The sequence below is a fragment of the Canis aureus genome, chromosome 4 (genome assembly GCF_053574225.1).
Source record: "Canis aureus isolate CA01 chromosome 4, VMU_Caureus_v.1.0, whole genome shotgun sequence".
NCBI lineage: Eukaryota > Metazoa > Chordata > Mammalia > Carnivora > Canidae > Canis > Canis aureus.
Window position 1 is genome coordinate 78452582 of NC_135614.1, and position 20097 is coordinate 78472678.

General features: G+C 35.9%; 1 long non-coding RNA gene across 8 annotated transcripts in view; it reads left to right on the forward strand.

The window, feature by feature from the left end:
- Positions 1 to 20097, forward strand: part of LOC144313047 (uncharacterized) — a 554585-nt gene that overhangs the window by 490180 nt on the left and 44308 nt on the right. The window contains exon 7 of one of the 8 annotated variants that reach the window (XR_013378730.1): positions 2560 to 3429. The exons of the other annotated variants lie outside the window; for them this stretch is intronic. This is a non-coding gene — a long non-coding RNA (uncharacterized LOC144313047). Of the gene's footprint in view, positions 1 to 2559; positions 3430 to 20097 lie in introns of those variants that run through there. 8 annotated transcript variants of the gene reach the window in all.

Consider the following 20097-nt stretch of genomic DNA (forward strand, 5'->3'; position numbering starts at 1 on the left):
TAGAAAAATTCCTGCTCATGTCTTCTGCCTATTTTTTAATTGGATTATGTGGGGGGCAGGGTTGGTGTTGAATTGTTTAAGTTCATTATATATTTTAGATACTAATCCTTTATTGGATATATCATTTGTAAATATCTTCTCCCATTCAGTAGGTGACCTTTTATTTTTGTTGATTGTTCCCTTTGCTGGGAAGGTTTCCTCTTTATCGATTTTGTATCCTATGGTCTTACTGGATTCATTCATCAGTTCTGATAGTTTTTTGAAGGAGTCTTTTGGATTTTCTATATGTAATATCATGTAATCTGTGAATAGTGAAAGTTTCACTTGTTCCTTACCAATTTGGATGCCTTTTATTTCTTTTTCTTATCTGATTGCTGTGGCCAGGACTTCCAGTACCATGTTGAATAAAAGTGGTAAGAACAGACACCCTTCTCTTGTTCCTGACCTTAGAAGGAGAGTTCTCAGACTTTCCCCATTGAGTATGACGTTAGTGTGTGTTTTTATATATGGTCTTTATTATGTTGCAGTATGTTCCTTGTAAACCTAATTTGTTGAGGGTTTTATGAATAGATATCAAATACTTTTTCTACATCTATTGAAATGATCATATGGTTTTTATCCTTTCTCTTTTTAATGTGATGTATGATGTTGATTGATTTGCAAATGTTGAATCACTCTTGGATCCCAGGAATAATATAACTTGATTGTGGTGAATGATTTTTTTAATGTGTTGTTGAATTCAGTTCGCTGATGTTTTGTAGAGGATTTTTTTCATCTATATTCATCAGAGATATTGTCCTGTAGTTTTCTTTCTTTGTGATGTCTTTATCAGGTTTTGGTATCAGGATAATGTTTGATACATAGAATGAGTTTGAAAGTTTTCTTTCCTCCTCTATCTTTGGAATAGCTTGAGAATAGGTATTAGCTTTTCTTTAAATGTTTGACAGAATTCACTGTGAAGCCATCTACTCCTGGACTTTTGTTCATTGGGAGTGTTTTGATTACTGAATCAATTTCATTGCTGGTAATTGGTATATTCAAATTTTCTATTTCTTCCTTATTCAGTTTTGGGAGTTTATGTTTCTAGGAATTTACCTATTTCTTCTAGCTTGTCCAGTGTGCTAGTATATAATTTTAAAAATATTCTTTTATCATCCTTTGTATTTCTGTGGTGTCACGTTACTTCTCTCTCATATCTACTTTGAGTCCATTTAGCTCCAACTGTGTTTCTGTCCTTCCTACCCTCTTTGATGTGGCTCTGTCTATACATTCAGCTGTGAGAGTCCATTTTGTGGGTCTTCACGTCATTTTCTGGGTTATTTGCCTGATGTGGGTGTTACCCAGCTGTATCCGTGGGATGAGGTGACCTTAGGGTTCTCCTACTCTGCTGTCTTCCATGGGAGTACTTCTATATGACAGTGTGCTTTAGGTTTCTGTTTCATAGATTTGCTTCTTTATATATTGATTTGGTATTGGTTTGGCCCTCTAGTAATATATTAATTTGCTTTGGAAATCCTAGTTGACTGACCTCCAGATATTAGAAGGGAAAAAAAAGGCTTACTCTTTAAGCACATTTTAAACATAGGTCAGTATATAGAAATTCTCACAAAAGTACCGTAAGGAAGCTAACTGAGAGGACTGTCAGATAATAACTAGCCATATGTGTTTATACTGTGATTTATGTCATCTGTACAGGATAACTTCAAATATCAGCACATTCTCCTTGAATTGGGAAAACGAAGTAGAAAACTAACCAACTCTCTATGGTATCATAAGCCAAATAAAAATAAAACTTTTTCTTTGCTTGTTTTATTTTTGTCTTGTTTTTGTTTTCCTGTGTTTAAATCATTGCTAAAGGTTTTAGGTAAGATAGGAAAGTTTCCAAGTGGGAACAGAGAGATTGATTAGAAAATTTAGTCCGAATTTTCTTATCTCAGAGCTTAAAAGAGGCAAGGGGAATTGATATTTTATATGAAACCTTTGAGGGTTCCTTCCATCCTGTCTCAGATACTAGGCCTATTTTCTAGAGAAGAAAAGAAATCTCTGATGATACCTTTATAAATTTACCCAAACTAAAATATGTACAACTTTTGAAATTTTGGATGAATATTGTTGTTGGCTATTTTTTAGGTCTATTATCTGTACCTTCAATGTTCTAAAACTTAATGTGATCATAGAAAATTTCCTTCTAAAAAAAGTTTCAATTAAAAAAAAAACCTTATAAACATAATCCAAATATGAGGTTGATTTATTCAGACCACATTAAAATGATAATTAAAATAATTAAAATGGTCAAATGTTGGCTTTAAAATCTAAGGATGCATATTTACATGTGTGCAGCTAATTTTACCAATTTGAATGTATTTGAAGTTATAGAAAGCCAATTGTTTGAGATACAGTGTTTGAAGATCTAACTTTGAATGGGAAATTTGATGTTTTTGTGTTAGCATAAAATGCTGCCATTCAACAGAGGAAAGAAGGAAATATACGGAATTTGTTGCTAGCATTTACCAAAATTGAGACCTAATTTCCTTGCATTTTTGTTTAATGCTGTTCCAGTTGGAGGCATGAAATGAGCTGGATGCATCATCTGAGGATGGCAGCTCCACAGGAATCCACCAACCTGCTAAAAGGCTTTGCATGTGTTTGTTTATTTTGGGGATTGTTTTTCTCAGTTTAAGGATGCTTATCCAGAACCAGCTTTCTACACTGGCAAGCAAAAATGAATGTACTTCAAATGTGTGTGTGTTCTACTCATATTGACATACTTCATTGGGAAACGAAAAACTATTTGTTGATGAAAGTGGGGTGGGACTATCTGGGGATTTTAAAAGAAGAAAGATTAGTCAGATAAGCTTACATTAAATCTGGCTACTGTCTAATAGGTAACTGAAATAACTTGAGTGATGGAGACATATAATACATAAGCAATTTGTTATGGGAAAAATAACGTTCACATGTTAGAAATGTCAATATGCAAATGAAAGTGAACATGGTTTTTCTCTCCTGATCTCTGGCAGGCATGCACAGCATAGTGAATTTTCTCCCTTGATTTCTTTTGGTTCATTTATGTTATTGTATGGAGATGGTCATAAATAATACTAAGCAACTATAATACATAGATAGACATACGTCAACAGTAAATCTGTATATAGAGAAGTTAGGAGACTTGTCTGGAGATTTCCATAGTTGGAAATGCACTTCAGAAACCACGGGGCAAACTGGATGGACCATCCTAAAGGCAGAAACATCTTGATAAAAACTTTGGTAGTACTTTATTTTATAGGAATAGACTCATAGGTCTCATTTTGCTCAATGGTGATTTTTGTTATATATGTCTTTTGTCCTGAAATTTGCTAGGCACTTATTTTAAACTTTTCACACTCTGGTCTCAAAATTTCCTCCCAACTTTGTCCAACATCTTATCTGACATCCCCTTCTCCTTAAAAATGAGAAAATGAGTCCAATTCTTAGTCTCTTGAATCACATCTAACTTAGGCCGTTTTTCTCACCCATAAAATGTCCTTGCCTCTCTACCCCTCTACACTTTTTAAAACTGTACATGGCCACTACCCTAACTCCTTCAAGGGATATATATATATATATATATATATATATATATATATATATTTTTTTTTTTTTTTTTGAGAACTCTGGGTAGAATTGATTTATTCGTTCTCTGAATTCTCTCCCCCCACCTTTATGTTGTTGTACTACGTGTGTGTATAGTGTGTTGATGGCATGTTTTGTTATATTAGTTATCTATTGCTGTCATATCCATGTAACATGGATTTATCAGCTTAAAACAGCACTAATTTATCATTGTTTAATTCAGTAGTCAGAATTTAATATACTGTATTTATTTTTTTTTATTTTTTTTTTTTATTTATGATAGGCACACAGTGAGGGAGAGAGAGGCAGAGACACAGGCAGAGGGAGAAGCAGGCTCCATGCATCGGGAGCCCGACGTGGGATTTGATCCCGGGTCTCCAGGATCGCGCCCTGGGCCAAAGGCAGGCGCCAAACCGCTGCGCCACCCAGGGATCCCAATATACTGTATTTAATATACAGAATTTAATATAACCATCAGTGGTGATGGTTGGGTGCATACTTTTCCCCAAATCACCGAATCATATGCATTTAATATGTACAGCTTCCTACATATCAGTTAGGCCTCAATAAAGTGTTTTGTTGTTGTTGTTTTTTGTCTTTTAAAAAGTTTAGGCACAGAATGACTTAGCTGGTTCTCTACTTCAAGTCTTCCAAGGCTAATATCAACGTGTCAGCAGGGTTGCATTCCTTTCTGGGAAGCTCTGAGAATGATATTTCCAAGTTTATAAAAGTTGTTCATGTAATTCAGGTACATGAGATTGTCATAGGACCAAGGTCTTTATTTCCTTGCTGGTTGATGGCCTGAGGTCCTTTCTCAGCTTCTAGGGGGGCCCCTGCATTCCCTGGTGGGTTGCTTCATTCCTCCATCTTAAAACCACACCAGCAGGTTGAATCCTTATGTTTTGAATCTTTTTTTTTTTTTTTTTAACCTCCCCTTCCCCTTTTGCAGAATCTCTTCTCCCTTTAGCCAGAGAATTTTCTCTGCCTTTTAGGGTTTATATGATTATATTGTGTTCACCTGAATAACTCAGGATAATATATTTTAAGGACCATAATCTTGTTTCCATATCTTGGCTATTGTGAATAATGCTGTAATAAATGCGAGAGTGCCTATATATCTTTGAAATCTTGTTTTCATTTTTTTGAGGGGTGGGTATATATCCAGAAGTGGAATTGCTAGATCATATGGTAGATCTATTTTTAATTTTTTAAGAGCCTCCATATTATTTTTTATAGTGGTTGGATCCATATCAGTGCATGAGTAGATAAAGAAAATGTGGTATATGTCTATATCTCTACATATAGATCGACACACACATTACATACATACACATAATGGAATTTATTCAGTCATAAGAAAGGAGGATATCCTTTCATTTGTGACTACATGAATAGACCTTGAGCACATTATGCTAAGTGAGATAAGTCAGACAGAGAAAGATAAATACTATATGCTATCACTTATAGGTAGAATCTAAAACAGCTGAAGTCATAAAAACAGAGTGTAAAACAGTGGTTACTAGGAGGGAGTGGAGGGATAGAACAGATGTTGTTCAAGGTAAAAGCTTGCACTGAGTAGTAACTAAGCCCTAGAGATCTAATGTACGGCATAATGAATATAGACAAAAATATTTTACTATAATCATCAAACTTGTGAAGAAACTAGAACTTAATTATTCCAACCACTGGAAAGAAAGGATAATTATGTAACATGATAGAGGTGCTAATTATCACTATAAGAGCAATCATATTACAATATATAAATGCACCAGATTAACATGTTGTATACCTTAAATTTACATAGAGTTACTTGTCCAATATATTCAATAAATAATCTTTTAAAGATCATAATCTTAATTACATCTGCCAAATTCCATTTCAGCAAGTAGTACCTAATGGAAAGACTCAGGAATAGGCACATTGGGGAGCATCTTTAGAATCCTGCCTACCACAGACATTATCACATGGTTGGCCTCTCTCCTTTATTACCTTACTTCGGCCATGGTAGTATCTTTTTGAGTTGGCTCTCCATGCTCCTTTGAAATTAGTATTCTTGCTGTGATTAAATTGTGCTAAAGAAATCTTTCATGCCGATTTGAAAAGTACAAGTTAGAAAAAGGCCACCCTCCCATAGCCCCTTGCACATCATCTAGGGAGGTAGTCATTTACCTGAAGCAGTTTCTAGTATTCATTTTTGGCTTCCTGGGTATCAAGAAATAGCAGGGATTGCATTGGCTTCTTGATTTGACTCTCTATTCCCCGAGTTTTGGTTTCAGTTGACCGGTCTTGAGCTCATCTTGTCCAGGATGCCATGGCAGTGGGGGACCCAGTGGTCATCCCAGGGCTGGTCTCAAAGAAAGTAGCTACCCTGCTGAGCTGTTTCTTTGTTCATGGAGTCTTTCCAATAGGCTCAGGCTAGAGTATATATATATATGTGTATGTGTATATATATATACACCTAATATATATATATATATATATATATATATATATATATATATATATATTTCATTGGCTTCTGTAAGAGCCTTTCTCTTGTATTGTTTGTGCTTAAATGCATAGCAACAGTTTATGGTTCTTCTACTGAACCCTGCCTGACACAGTATTTGATTCTGGGAATAAGTGCATCATAAGAAATCCTTAAAATATGTGGCTTTGGATTAATGGTCAGGTAACAGGTATAGAGAATCTGATGCTACGGGTTAGGACCTTGTGAGTCTATGGCCAGACATTTGTTAAAATTGTCATAAATAGTAACCTGGGAGGAAAATGTTCTATAGTGCCTATGGCTTTGAGGGAAATAGTTCTATAGAAAAATAACATTGGTAGATCATATCTGCTCCTGACTGTTTTTAACAAAGTATTATATAGAACAGATGTTCTGTCATGGGCAAGAATTTTCAGGTGGGTGGGCAGAGATAGAAGGATATGAAAAGATCTAGAAATTTGGGGCTTCATAAGACTAAAAAAAATCTATGACTACCTCTTTGTCCCCAAAACTAGATTTTTAAAAAGATTTTATTTATTTATTCATGAGAGACAGAGAGAGGGAAGCAGAGACACAGGCAGAGGGAGAAGCAGGCTCCATGCAGGGAACCTAATGTGGGACTCGATCCCGAACTCCGGGATCACGCCCTGAGCCAAAGGCAGACGCTTAACTGCTGAGCCACCCAGGCGTCCCCCAAGAAGCAGATATTAAGGCCAAGAAAGGAAGCCAGTAAATAAGATAGAGTTAATATAATCACCACACTCAGAAAAGAAGTTTGGATGTGATTATTGGCATATGGAATCAGCTGTAAGCAAATATACCAAATGCCTAATATATTCTGAGGTAATTATGTTACTGAAGAAATCACAATTCTGGGCTGAAAAAACTGTTTTTTTTTTTTTTTTTTTCAGTCTCGAAAGTAACCCTCAAATTTCCATTCATGAACAAGCAGAAAACGTACAGGCCATGAAATGAGCAGCCTCTAAGGGGAGTCAACTCTCTAACGTCCGTTTCATTTTTGGCCACTAGAGATAATGGAGAAGAAATGACCTCTAAGAGAGCAAAACCCTAAAAGAGCAATAGAAGATACTGGAAATGGGACACTCCCAGAATACTGAGGCAGAGTGAGGGCACTCCCAGAATACTGAAGTGAAGAGCCCACTTCAATTCCAGGAAAAGAGTTTGGCCATTTTAGTCCACCAGAATTTTTCTTCACCAGTGACCAGTTGTCACTGAGGGCCTTTAATGCATCTCTTTTTTTGAATAGTAACTTTAAGTATGTTTACCTTGTTCTTACCATTCAGGTATCTCTCAGTTAAAGAACTTATTCTGAAATCACATAGGTAAAATGAACTATTATAAATCTGTCTTCGTGTAGGCATATTTTTTAATGCATAGGGAACAATGAGAGTGATCAGTTTTATGTCTCAGTTATGTTTCTCCTTTAGAAACATTGCAATTTTATACTCAACTGCATAATTTATACAAGAGTTAAATTATCCATTTCCTAATGTAACCAACTTAGTGTTATGAATAAATTTTAATAAATGCCTTGAATTATTCTATGATTTTCATATTCTGCCAAATTTCTGTAGTTTGTATAAATCATGACAAATGTTTCCTCCTTATTTCCTAAATAATTGAGAAATAGTGATAAAGAGATCTAACCTTTAGGTGAATCCAAACACCATTAAAATAAAACGGAATTTTTAGCTATTTGCACATTAAATAAAACTATCTTGATTAGTCGGTGGCTTCCACAGTTAATTTTTGTTACAAACTGTGGGAATCTGGATGCAACCTTTGATATGGTAGTGGTAAATTAATATGAGTTTTTATACTATGATACCCATTACTTTTGGGAACTTGTGAAAAAAATTTATTATGAAGATGTCTCATTCATATCTTCTTTAAAAATCCTTCAAATTATTATTGAAGTTATTAATGCAAATAATATAAATCAGATATTTCTCAACTACAAAGTTCTAGGCATACTTGTTATTTTTGTTAGGCATACTTGTTATTTATAATCTACTAGTACTTTGATATTATTTCAAATTACACAACTTAGTAATTTTTAGAGGTACAATATGAATCTTTAAAATAAAACAAACCTAAAGAATGACAGAAAATAGGAATACAAAATCATTAGGAAAGATAAAAAAGACATTTACCTATAGTGCGAATACACTCTGAGTTTGTTTTCTTGTAAGACTACCCCATGCACAGAACATAATACAATAGACACCCCATGAGTCAGTAAAAATCATAATATTTTGTCAACAGTGATTTATTTGTCTCCTCCAGCTTTCCCTATACCATTCATTTTTTAAAAAAATATTTTATTCATATATTTGAGAGAAGAAAGTGAGAGAGAGCACAAGTGTGTGTGACGAGGGACAGTGGGAGAGGGAGAAGCAGACTCTGCTGAGCTGGAGCTCGACTTGGAGCTTGATCCTAGGACCCAAGATCATGACCTGAACCAAAAGCAGATGCTTAATGAACTGAGCCACCCAGGCATCTCACCCTATACACCCCTTTAATTGAGAAAGAAATCTAGGTGTCTTGATAACATCACTAAGCCAAATGTGATATTTTGTAGAAGGATTTATTTACCTATGTTTTTATATACACATCTTGCAAATATTTTGAGAAGACATTTTCAAAATTTATATGCCCTTGAAATTTATTCTTTACTTCTTGCCTAGTAATTTTATAGTTAATTATACTCGATATCTTTCTTTCTCGTTTATATTTGAATATTTATTTCTCATTGCTGTGGGATGCGTCATTTTAGCAAGGAAGAGAAGTCTCATTCCCTCTCCAATCTCAAGCCTCTAGAATTCCAGGAAGAGGAAAAGTTCACTTAACTTAAAGGCATCCTACTTACTTCCTAGGAATCGGTGAAGTCATCTCACTTGGGTGGGATCAAGAGGTTGAAGTGAAAGGACTGATCATAAACCAAATACATGTATTTATTTTCCAATTTGTATTCTAGTAATTATGGCATAAAAGAAATATGTTACTTCAACTTGCAAAGTACCTGGTTAGTAAATATCAGTGATTCATTCATTTATTCCAAAAATGTTTATCAGGCCCTGTTATGCTTCATGTATTATAAAATATAACAGATATATAATCTTGGGATGCCTGAGTAGCTCAGTGGTTGAGCATCTGCCTTCGGCCCAGGGTGTGATCCCAGGGTCAGAGGACTGAGTCTCATATCTGGCTTCCAACAGCGAGCCTGCTCCTCCCTCTGCCTGAGTCTCTGCCTCTCACTCTGTGTCTCTCAGGAAATAAATAAAATCTTAAAAAAAATGGCTATAATCTTAAAAGGCATATTTACTCATTGTTTCCCTTGGCAAACAGTAGGACACAGGATTGAAGAAGGCTCTGATAGAACAATGGAATCAAGAATAACAGAACCAGGTAGGTGCTGTATTAAAGAGAGGGGCACACTTCTATGGGACCACAAAAAAGGCTAAGAGAACCATTAATTTTAAAATGGAGAGGGAGTGATTTTAGCCATTTTTTAAATAAAGATTTTATTTATTTATTCATGAGAGACACAGAGAGAGAGAGGCAGACACATAGGCAGAGGGAGAAGCAGGCTCCTCAAGGGGAACCTGATGTAGGACTCCATCCCGGGACCCTGGGATCACAACCTGAGCCAAAGGCAGACGCTCATCCACTGAGACACTGAGGTGTCCCATTTTAGCCATTCTGACAGTTGTGAGGTGGTGTCTCATTGTAGTTTTGATTTACATTTCCCTGATGTGCATGATGTTGAGCGTCTTTTCATGTGTCTCATGGCCATCTTTGTGTCTTCTTTGGAAACATGTCTGTTCAGAACTTCTATCCATTTTTTTAAAAATATTTACTTATTTATTTCAAAGAGAGAGAGAGAAAGAGAGAGAGAGAATGCAAGTGGGAGAGGGAAAGAAGCAGACTCCCTGCTGAGAGCAGTCTGAGGTAGGGCTTGACAGGAGGCTTGACGCAGGGCTGGATTTCAAGACCCTGAGACTGGAGCTGAAACCAAGAGTCCTAGGCTTAACCAACTGAGCCACCCAGGCTCCCCTCCTCTTCCATTTTTTAATCTGATTTTTATGGTTGCTGTTGTAATTGAGTTCCATGAGTTCTTTTCATATTTTGGATATTAACCTCCTATCATATATATATGATTTGCATATATCTTCTCCCATTCAGTAGTTTGCCTTTTTATTTTGTTGATGGTTTCCTTCACTGTGCAAAAGCTTTATAGTTGATATATTTATTTTTGCTTTTTTGCCATTGCCTTAGAGTTGATTCAAAACAAACAAACAAACAAACAAAAAACATTGTGAAAACCGATGTCAAGGAGCTTATCACCTATGTTTTCTTCTAGGAGTTCTTTGTTTCTGGCCTTACATTCAAGTCTTTAATCTATGTTACATTATTTTTGTGTGTGTGTGTGTGTATAGTATAAGATTGTCGTCAAGTTTAATTCTTTTGCAGTAGCTGTTCACTTTCTCAACTCCATTTATTAAAGGGACTAGTCTTCCCCCCATTGTATACACTTGCCCCCTTTGTTGTAAATTAATAACAAGTGTTGGTGAGGATGGAGAGAAAAGTGGATCCTTGTGCACTTTTGGTGGGAATGTAAACTGGTGCAGCCATTGTGGAAAACAGTATGGAGCTTCCTCAAAAAATTAAAAGTTGAACTGCCATGTGACTCAGCATTCCAGTACTAGGTATTTACCAGAGAAAGTGCAAACGCTAATTTGAAAAGATATATGCACCCCAACGTTCATTGTAGCATTATTTACAGTAGCCAAGACATGGAAACAACCCAAGTGTCCACAGATGGAAGAATGGATAAAGAAAATGTGCCATATATATGTGTGTGTGTGTATATATATATATATATATATATATATATATATGAATGAATTATCTTGAGATTTGAGATATCATGGATACACCTTGAAGGTAGTATGATAAATAAGTCAGAGAGAGAATGACAGGTGCTGTTTGGTTTGTCTTACATGTGAAATCTGAAATCTGAAACAAATGAACAAAGCTCATAGATATAGAGAACAGAGTGGGGGTTACCAGAAAGGAGGGCAGTTGGGGAGTAGGCAAAATTGGTGGAAGGGATCAAGAAGTACAAACTTCTGGTTATAAAATAAATAAGTCATGGGGATGTAATGTATAGCATGGTGATTATAGTGAATAACATTGCATTGCAATTTTAAAGATGCAAGAAAGTAAATCCTAAAAGTTCCCATCACAAGAAAAATATATTTTTTGTAACTTTGTAGGGTGACAGATGGTAACTAGACTTATTGTGGCGATGACTTCACAATGTATACAAATGTGGAATCATTATGTTATATATCTGAGTCTAATATAATATTGTATGTCACTTATACTTCAATAAGAAATAAATGGAGAGGGAGTGGAGGAGGTGGTGATGTGCAGTTTTAAAGAGGAAATAAAAAGTGATCTATGTGATTTGAGAAGCAGAGGATAGTGTGGGAGAAGAACATTCGATTCAGAGAAACTAGAAAAAAAAAAAACAAACCTGTTAGTATGATGAAAATATTTCGGGTCGTAAAGGACCTGGAATTACATGCTGAGGAAGCTGGATTTCAATGTATAGAAACGTATTTTAAGAAAATGAATTACATGATCAAATGTAGTTAAATGAACCATAGTTCTTATGCCACATAGTGCCAGATATCTACACTGTAAGATGTGTATCATTTGCTGAGCCTGATGACTAAATTAAGCACAGGGTGAAAACTACATATATTCCACTATAATTTAGCTTGGTTTTCCCATGCTTTTGCTGTTGAAGCCTATGACCAGAGCTAAAATCCTGACGGAGTAGGGACATTTTTCCTCTTTCCCTCCTCAAGACTCTGCTCAATTCAGGTTTATTCTTTAGTGGAGGAAAGAATTGCTGATCAGCATCCTGCAGCCTTGGGCACAGCTGGCATCTGCAATACTTTGGTGCGTGTCCAAAAAGCCGTGCAGAGAAGCGACATACTAGGGGGAGGGGGAGCTTAGAAGTCATTTCTCCACTCCCTGGAGAAGTCTCTACTCAACACTGTGGCAGAGGGGTTCAAAAGAGAGCTAAGGAAAGTCATTTCTGCACAGACACATAAACCTGCACCAAGGTTTCATCCCAAGATTAAAGTTAGTCTGGTGTCTGATTTCTTGGGTCAAAGTATCAAGTCGATTTTTTCCTATAATTACTATTGTGACCATAGCATTTGCTGCAAGGCTTGCATTTACATCACTTCCCTTAGGCAAGTCTATGGATTTGTTTATTGACGATTATTTACAGAGGAAAAAAAAATCCCTATGCATTCAGGATTGTGGCTTGTAAATGCTGTACCAGTGTAACTCATTGTTCTGGAGTTTCCCTGGTGAGGAAGAAATTTCATTTGGGTGTAATTTTGTCAGAGCTCTGGGAAGTGCTTACCACTTTTGACATGTGAGACATCACAGCTCTGGGAAAGAGCTGATTACCAAGTCATATTTGTTATGGCTTTCCAGGTGGCTGGGTGTTTCTAAAGCATCTTGCCTCTCATACAGCTGTACTCACACTGTTTCTTTAGAACACTGAGTCTACACTACACAGCAGCATGAGAAACAGTGCTGCCAGTCATGCAGATGATTTATGCTTCGTAATTAGGAGAATCAGAAAGGCAGTAGAGTGCAGTGGTTCCACACAGTGGTTATAGTGGATTATCCTTGGGCCAGTCATTATTCAGCACTATTATTGTGGGCAATTCACTAAGCATTTAAAATCTAATTTCCATAATCTGTAAAATGGGGTTAGCAAGAGCTCCCTCATGGGCATTCCTTTATGTTGTTTAAAAAGTTTTTTCAGTGGCTGTAAACATCTCAGGTAATTTGCCTCTCAATAATTAATAGCTCTTATTGATGTGTTACAAAAGTGTGAATAAGTTTCACATAGCATAAAACCTGGTTATGCGTGCTCAAAATAAGAAATTTATAAGATATCGGAACACCTATTCCCTTCCTTTGTAAAACCAGCTTCCATTCGTTTGCATTCTTCATTTTTCAGAAAAGAGACGTATCCTATCTGTAGTCTATATGGAGAATCAATCAACAGATTCCTTTCATTGGTCTTTTCAAAAAAAAAAAAACTTTCAGACAAATGGACAATTTTTGTTTACTTCTTTTGCTCATAATGCAGTCCACAATTAGTTTTAAATTACTTATTTTTCTAAATGGAAGAGAAGATTGCTAAAATTTTAGCAAAGGAATGCACCAATTCTAATCCATTAAAAGTAGTTGGAGCTTTATTGAAATAATTCTTTAAAGACCACAGCAGAACATTTGTTAAATTGCTCTCATTACTATTAATTTTGATATCATTTTGACATATAGCATAGGGTGTCTGGAACTTGACTTTATTGATGGGGTTAGTGGTAATTTGCTTTCTTCAGTGCCTTCCTTGATCAATGAATTTAGAACTAGAGAGCTTACATTTAATTCTGTAAGCCTGTAAATCTGTGTGAGTGTTTAAGCGTTGAGCATTTAAATACAATTAACTGGTTGGCAAGAATTTGGCAGGCTTTGATTTCAACAACCATTTATTTGTTTGTGTGTTTCCAGCTGGAATTGTACTGTATCATATTGAATGGTATCGATCAAGTCAGTTGGGTGACTGGTATGAACCGTCTGAAAATAACTCATCTCACACCCAGCACTGCTTGGCGCCAGATCATTCATCACTGTGCACAGAACATGAATGTCTGGGATTATTTTGCTTCCTTTTTTGAGTGGTAGTACTCTACTTAAATAAATAGAATGGTGAGAGGAAATTACCAGAATTTCCTCTATCAAAGTCTAGGTAGTCCTTACCAAAATTATTGATCAGTCCTGAATGAGGAGTAAGTAAGTCTTATGGAAATCATGAGTAAGATGCTTTTCAGATTTGAAACCTGATGTAAATAGAATATCAAAGGACAAGAGGAATGATCAAAATTATACAATGAACTAGCCAAATAGAGATAGCCATAGACTATCTCTAAATAACTATTTTATTAGTATCTATTACTTAAATATCTAAATATTGTAGTCCACCAAGCTGCTATGTAGCCTGTGGCTATTTTGAGGGAAATTTAGAGAGCATAATCATTAGTCTTCCTTTTTTGTAAAAGAAAATATACTTGAGCTTAAGCTCTCATCTTCAACATAGATATCATAATACCTACTTCATAGAGCTATTGAGTATTAAATGAGAAAACATGTTGCTGGTTCCTGGGAGACAAGCACAGGGAACCTTACTCCAACTTTCCTATTATACTCTATCCTTGAAATACTGGGGTTCATATCTTTTTTAATACTGACCTCATCACTCAACATGCACACTATGGCAAGAAACAGAAACAAAAAAGGAACAAAACTGACATGGTGGGTGATTAAAGCCTATGGAGGTGCTTGTTGCCAATAGGCAGGCAGAGGAATGCAAAGGAGATATAACTGGACTTTGTCCTGCTCGAAACACTTCCATTAATGTACTTACATTTTACATGAAAACAAGTAGGGAAAGGGAAAGTTAAATTCAAGGTAAGACATTGCTAGAAGAAGCATCAATCAGACTGAACCTGAGTGATGTCAATGCTAGAATGTATCTTCACTCCAAAGGAGTTCTCAGATTTTAAGAATCTCCTTTCCAGGGCCCCTGAGTGGCTCAGCCAGGTTAGCGTGGAACTCGATTTGGACTCAGGTCATGATCTCAGGGTCGTGAGATGGAGCCTACTTAAGATTCTTTCTCCTTCTTCCTTTCCCCCACTCCCCCCAATTATATATTTATACATCTCTCTCTCTCTCTCTCAATCTAAGGGAGAAAAAATGTCTCCTCTCCCCTCAACTAGTTATTATTTGGTATTAGGAGTTAATGAAATTTTAAGGCAGCCCCATTAGTTTTTCACCAGAGGAAGATTGAGTAAGGAATGGACTAAGAATCATTTTAAAGGCTGGAGGAAATCAATGATGATTTATTCTAGTAATTAAATTATTGTCATACTTTTTTAAGTAAACATCATAGAGCTTACAGTCCATAGATTATGAGAGTCTAGGAAAAAAGTCTGGGCAACCCAGGACCATTAAGATGTTCAAGATAGATGAGAACAAAACTGGGTTTGGAATATAGGAAATTCCAGGCAGTAAGTGAAGGTAGGGCTGGCAGACAGAACAAAGTCAGATAAACTTAAAAAGCTGACTCAGGTCATTTTTATTATTAGTTTATTTCACTTAGGGACTTCTTAGAACTTTAAAATGCAGATAGGTACTGGGAATTTCTAGAAAGAGAATCTAGGATGCTATACTCGGTGTTTGACCACAAAATGATTTTGTTTTCTGAATTGCTATTGATGTCTTATAGAATTATTCTTCTATGGGACATAATTGATAAAATATGTATATATAAAGCCCCTTTGGGTAAATCCTTTCTATATCTCCTCGGCTTCTTTATACTCCTAGCACTGGAGGGGATTTTGCACCTACTTGGAGATCCTGTTGAGTCATGAGCCATATTTGAATGAAGATAGATATCAATTTGTTAATAAAATATCTAACACGAATATCAGAGTAGTTTTACATTTATCTTTCCCCATTCCTATGAACAAATTCAAGTGGAATTACATTACAAGTCAATCAAATCAGTTTTACAAAGTTGACTAAGTACTCAAAATAGATTTGTCTGTTGGTTGAATTATGTTCTAATGAAAATGAGAGCTAATTTGAACCATGCCAATTACATCTTTTTAAAGTTATATATTTTCCATGAATATATAAATAAAAGTAAGGGCAACAAAAATGTTTTGAAATAAGTACATATTTCCTCTAAGAAAATCATGTATCTATGCATATCTTAATCTATAGCTGTCATTCTAACTATAACATTTTCGGGAGAAATTAAGAACATGACAAGTTTTATTAAAGGACATTTAAAAGATGTTGAGCTCTTTCAAAGATTAAAATTTAGGAAAAATGATTCAGAATATTCACTTCAAAATGTGGGCAATTGTTTTCATTGTAAAAGGATGCTCTGGAAGGCTGAGTGTCCCTGCCAGAACCAAGTACATTTGAGAAATCTCAAGGGAAGACTCATCCTCCAGAGATTTTCCGTTTGCTTTTCACTTCAAAGCAGTCAGGCTCAGCATCTTGATAATAAGCCAATGTGAACATCCAAACATCTGTAGTTTCTTCCTTCACACACTTGGTCCTTTTGTGATTGTGTCAGAATATGGCGATGTAAATCATAAAGAAAACATTGCCCTGTTACTTGGGTTTTAACTTTAACATCTCTCACTGAGTCAAATAATCGTATTTGTGTTTCTTATTCATGGAGTTAGAAAAGTAACTATTTGAAGCTGGGCAGGGTCAGAAATTCTGATTCTGCTGGTTTGTGGAGAATAAATGGTAGCTCAGAAGTGAGCTTAGTGGCACACGCTGGAGAAGCCAACCAGCTCTGGTGGTCTTCCACGAATCCTTCGGTTCCTTGAACTCTTCCCCACATGCAGTTCCAGAGCTGCTTTTTGCCACCTGCCCTCACAGCAGCATTGTGCGGGTCCAGTAGGGATGCTAAACCTGAGGATACTGTGACTCTGTTTGGCACTAGAGTAGCTAATGGTATCGTTTTTGTTTTTTTTGTTTTGTTTTGTTTTGTTTTGTTTTGTTTTGTTTAACCAAACGTTGAGAGACATGGTAAGATAATTTATTTCTAATGAGTATAATTCAAAGAGCTTTAGATGTATGCTTGCTTATACAAGAATACAAAGAACATAGAATTAAAATAATTTTGTGAGTATATGATGTCTAACAAGCAAAGTGACTTCAGGGTGATTTCGTAAATTTGTTTTTTTTCATTGAGGCATAATTTACACACAATAAAATGTTCGATCAGATGGGTTGATACCTATATTTATAACTAGATCTATATCTACTCTAGACTTATACATGAACATACGTCTATATCTTTATCTGTGCCTACCCATTATCATTAGTGTCTCAACCATTTGAAAACAAGCTACACACATAATACATCTTTACTCTAAATACTCATGTGAATTTTCCCTACACTAAAGATATTTTTTCACTATTTCTCTGTAACCCTCTGAATATGATAGCCAACTTTTTAGAAGGTCAACTGAAGACACAGACATACAACACTAATATTATACTTATGTACATGTATATATATAATAATCTATAATATACATATATGTATTATTTTAACATAAATATGTGGAAATAAGTGGATTTTTGGGGGGCAGCCACATTTTATTTTTTATGTAATAAATTTATTTTTTTATTGGTGTTCAGTTTGCTAACATACAGAATAACACCCAGTGCTCATCCTGTCAAGTGCCCCCCTCGGTGCCCGCCACCCAGTCACCCCCACCCCCCACCCTCCTACCCTTCCACCACCCCTAGTTCGTTTCCCAGAGTTAGGAGTCTTCCATGTTCTGTCTCCCTTTCTGATATGTCCTACCCATTTCTTCTCCCTTCCCCTCTATTCCCTTTCACTATTATTTATATTCCCCAAATGAATGAGACCATATAATGTCCACAATAGCCAAGCTGTGGAAGGAGCCTCGGTGTCCATCAAAAGATGAGTGGATAAAGAAGATGTGGTCTATGTATACAATGGAATATTCCTCAGCCATAAGAAATGACAAATACCCACCATTTGCTTCAACGTGGATGGAACTGGAGGGTATTATACTGAGTGAAATAAGTCAATCGGAGAAGGAAATAAGTGTTTTTTCGAAAAAGCATATTCTGTCTTTATTTTTCTCTTAAATCAATGCTCTTGTTTACGACTAATAGCATCAACTAGTACTAATTAATATTACTAGTTAAAATAATATATGTAAGAATATATGTTATAATGTTTCTGTCTTATGAAGTGGAAATTTATGTAAATTACTTTAAAAAATTATTTGTTTGATAATTTTATTTTATAGACTATGTTATTGCATATCCTTAAATGAATTTAAGTATTTTTAAAAGGAGAATGTTAAAACAATAAATCTAATTAAGTAGGTATTATCTATTCTAAACCGTAACAATGATATATTTCCCTGCATGATACAGTAGGATATTTTGACTCTCTTTTTTAAATATTAAACTTCTGAACTGCCTATAACCTTCACAGCCTTTAAGACATAGATTATCCTTTTTTTTTTTATGTAGTGGTAAAACAATACCATCAAACATAACATTCACTTTGACTTGCAGGTCTGCTTTTGTCAAGTGTGTATTACATGCATTCCTGATGCCAATTGAATGTGATGACATCAGGCTAAATATACTCTCAACAAAAGCTTTTTAGGATGAAATACTAAGATTTTTTGTAAGACGTTATTTTTTTAAATAAAATAATTTTAATTGGTGTTCAATTTACCAACATACAGAATAACACCCAGTGCTCATCCCGTCAAATGTCCCCCTCAGTGCCCGTCACCCACTCACCCCCACCCCCCACCCTACTCCCCTTCCACCACCCCTAGTTCGTTTCCCAGAGTTAGGAGTCTTTATGTTCTGTCTCCCTTTCTGATGTTTCCCACTATTTCTTCTCCCTTCCCTTCTATTCCCTTTCACTATTATTTATATTCCCCGAATGAATGAGAACATACACTGTTTGTCCTTCTCCGACTGACTTACTTCACTCAGCATAATCCCCTCCAGTTCCATCCACGTTGAAGCAAATGGTGGGTATTTGTCGTTTCTAACGGCCGAGTAACATTCCATTGTATACATAAACCACATCTTCTTTATCTATTCATCTTTCTTTTTTTTTTTTAATAAATAAAATTTTAATATCAAGAAGAAATAAGACATTGCCCTCCATAATGTGCTCTCCCATTAGAGGATTCTTTTTTTTTTTAATTTTTTTATTTTATTTTATTTTTTTTTTATTGGTGTTCAATTTACTAACATACAGAATAACACCCAGTGCCCGTCACCCATTCACTCCCACCCCCCGCCCTCCTCCCCTTCTACCACCCCTAGTTCGTTTCCCAGAGTTAGCAGTCTTTACGTTCTGTCTCCCTTTCTGATATTTCCCACACATTTCTTCTCCCTTCCCTTATTTTCCCTTTCACAATTATTTATATTCCCCAAATGAATGAGAACATATAATGTTTGTCCTTCTCCGACTGACTTACTTCACTCAGCATAATACCCTCCAGTTCCATCCACGTTGAAGCAAATGGTGGGTATTTGTCATTTCTAATAGCTGAGTAATATTCCATTGTATACATAAACCCGTGGCAGGATACAAAATCAATGCCCAGAAGTCAGTGGCATTTCTATACACTAACAATGAGACTGAAGAAAGAGAAATTAAGGAGTCAATCCCATTTACAATTGCACCCAAAAGCATAAGATACCTAGGAATAAACCTCACCAAAGATGTAAAGGATCTATACCCTCAAAACTATAGAACACTTCTGAAAGAAATTGAGGAAGACACAAAGAGATGGAAAAATATTCCATGCTCATGGATTGGCAGAATTAATATTGTGAAAATGTCAATGTTACCCAGGGCAATATACATGTTTAATGCAATCCCTATCAAAATACCATGGACTTTCTTCAGAGAGTTAGAACAAATTATTTTAAGATTTGTGTGGAATCAGAAAAGACCCCGAATAGCCAGGGGAATTCTATTCATCTTTCGATGGACACCGAGGCTCCTTCCACAGTTTGGCTATTGTGGACATTGCTGCTAGAAACATCGGGATGCAGGTGTCCCGGCGTTTCATTGCATCTGTATCTTTGGGGTAAATCCCCAACAGTGCAATTGCTGGGTCGTAGGGCAGGTCTATTTTTAACTCTTTGAGGAACCTCCACACAGTTTTCCAGAGTGGCTGCACCAGTTCACATTCCCACCAACAGTGTAAGAGGGTTCCCCTTTCTCTGCATCCTCTCCAACATTTGTGGTTTCCTGCCTTGTTAATTTGCCC